Below are 3,152 nucleotides of genomic sequence, written 5' to 3' on the forward strand. Positions count from 1 at the left end.
AGCTACATGGCTTTTGGACCATGACTGGCTCCCATCTAAATGAGTCCACAGTGCATCTTTCCACCTAGTCCTTGATTCATTGACATAATCTGTACCAAGTTACTCCCTTCAATTCACTCTCATTATGCTGCTTAACTATATCATGGTGGAACAAGGGTCAAAACCAGCATTCCATATACCTCGGTAAGAGCTGCCTGAACTGCTGCACCCCAGACTAAGTTTACCCCAATTCAAAACTCTCAAAAGATGAGGAGAAACAAAGAACTCCAGAGCGAGAGATGTTATAGCATTCACAGAGCACTGTGAGATGTTCCATTTCCACCACGGAACTGTCTAAGGTCTGCAAAGAAGACAGCTCTGTTTTGTTAAAAGCATTTATCCTAAGGAACATTCGGTTCTTGTCAGTGCTTTGCCTAGGAAGGGATTATGTGACAAAAGCACCGCTCAGAGCCGAGGGGTGTCAGGCTGCTCTGTAACAGCATATAAACAGAGTCAAAGCAAACACATCCATCAGGAAGCAGAGGCTTTTAAGGAAAACAAGTGCAAAGTGCAACTCAAAATTACCACCTCTGCACAAACCCTTGCAGGCTTTCAGTAATAATGCCTATAGAACGAACAGCCTGGAAATGACAAGAGACACGTGAGACCTTTCCTTAAATGATGGGAATATCCAGAGGTTGTAAAATTAGAGACCCTGACCTATTGTTAGTGGAACTTCAAGCAAATCAGCTCCATACACCCTAGCTTTGAGGTGCAACAGAATCATGAAATCATTTGGTTGGAAAGAGACCTTTAAGATCATTGAGTCCAACCATTCCCCCAGCAAATGCCAGGTCACCACTAACCCCTGTCCATAGAATCATAGAATCATTTGGTTGAAAGAGAATTTGGTTGGAATACAGTCTAACCTTTCCAAACACCTGTTCTCACAGTTCCTGGGCTTAAATACCTGTATCTGATTGGTATATGCATATGCATAAAGCTGGCCTACGAGAACTGAACCCAGTCACTGGGATGGTGTGGTCCATAGCCCAGATCAGCGAGGGAGAGACATGGAATTCTACCCCACACTTTGTCACTAAGCAGGCAAGTGGTCAGGTCTTAGGTTAAAACATGAGGGAAACCAGAAATGGGAAGGGAGAGGTGTGTAAAAACAGAACTGTCCCTGTACATGTATCTGTGTCTCCTGCAGTCTACAAAGGCAGAATGGTAGGAAGCCTGCTCAAACTCTGGGGCAGATTCTCTTGGCTCTTTCACCGTTGTTCCACTCAGTTATAAACTGTCACCTATAATGGCCGTCCTCAAAAGACAACAAAGGTATGTACCAGAAGGCCAGTATGACACTGATAAGCTATTTACACACCTCCTGATTCATATGATTTCTGTCTGGCCTCTGTATGTATCATCAGGATTCCCCAAAAACCCTAAAACCACCTGATTTTTTTAATCCAATCAAATTCTGGTAGTCAGCTGATGTTTGCCATTACAACCATGTAAGAAAACATACTGTTAAGAGCAGATAAACCGGCACAAAAGAAAGAGGAAAAATCCCCCACAGTGATCAATTATTCTCTTATTGTTTATGATAATCACAGCATTGTTGTAACATGGAATTATAAATCAGCATTTATGATTTCAGTGGATCTTGGGGAGCTAATTATTGCCCATTAAAATTGTTCATAAGAGCCAATGCAATTTCTTCTTTTGGGTATGTACTGGTTTTATCTTCAGAGATCTTGCAAAGTATTTAATTTTCGGTTGAATCTTGCAGTCTACCTTTAGTACCAAGCTAATTATGCTCTTAAAAGGAACAAAGCTTCCAGCTAAGCCAGTCTCCATGACTACTGCACATTCCCTTTTCTTTTTCTATTTTATTCTTGAACTGAAAAATGACACATGAAGGACTTGGACAAAGAGAACAAGAAAGTAAACAACTAAATAAAACAGACAGCTACAGGAGGCCGAGCGTTATTTCACATCAACAGAGAAACAGATTTCTCCAGAAAACTTAAAATAACAGTCATGCATACTAGAAAACACTTTGAAAAACAAATACATGTATGATGCTGTGTAATAAAAATAAGTTTTTTTCATGTAAGAACAACCAGTACCAGCTCCAACTGCTGTTGAAGGATCTGGTTCACAGTTCTGCAGAAGCAAGCTGAAAATAAACAAAAAAAGTAAAACCAGGGAAAATAGAAAATAACCTACATTAAATCACATACAAAAGGCTTAAAAAAAAGTCAACCAAACCATAAACAAGATAATTAAGAAAACCAAAATATAAAGGAAATCTGACCAGCCAGCTATTTGCTGAATAGAAGAAAAGCGAGTGTTCAGACTAAAGATACATGCTTTCAAACAAAAGTTTTGTGGTTTTTCTTTTCTTACTCTTTCACTGTTATGTATCTTATATGTTAATACAGTTCATCAATACGAAGGCAGCAAAGGAAGATAAATCTGTTCCAGTTAAGTTAAAACATCCTACAGAAGCACAACAAAAACCACAAGTCTGGCAGACTAGTAAATTATTTACAAAATGTCTGCCAAAAGCCCTGATTATTCAGACTAATGAACATTTCTACCACTTTTTTTTCTCTAACAAGCTCCAGTATGTTCTCTATCACTGAGCCACTGTGTACTAAATGCTTCTTAAAAATATCTAATATACCTTTTTTGGTCTTCTTTCTTGGCTTCATCTCTCTTGGGAGTCTTCTCCAATCTGTACAGGAAATGTATTTAATATATGTGAATGATGATTTAAAGCAGTAATCCTCCCCCTGCCATCCACCAAGGAAAGGTGGGGTCCCCATTGTGCTTGATCCTGTTTAAGCATGCCTAAGTGTTTAGCACACAGCATTTTTACGGAATTCCAGCTGCACTTTAAACGGAGGAAACCAGACTGAGGACTAGAACTTCACCCACTTAATGAAACTGGCATCTGCCCCAAAGAGTTCAGCCCTTGAAGTGGCCCACATGCCCTTCAATTTACATTCTGTAATTAACTTTGCAATAGGGAGTTACACAGACATGGTTGTGGAAGTTTGATATTGCAAAACTCAGCGACCTGTGATTCGGACATCAGGTTGGGTTGTTTTTAGTAACATCAGTGTACGCTCCCAGTTCAAAACTGGCATCTGCGTGTCGAGTAC

This window comes from Buceros rhinoceros, unplaced genomic scaffold (genome assembly GCF_000710305.1).
Source record: "Buceros rhinoceros silvestris isolate BGI_N320 unplaced genomic scaffold, ASM71030v1 scaffold22460, whole genome shotgun sequence".
NCBI classification, from domain to species: Eukaryota; Metazoa; Chordata; class Aves; order Bucerotiformes; family Bucerotidae; genus Buceros; species Buceros rhinoceros.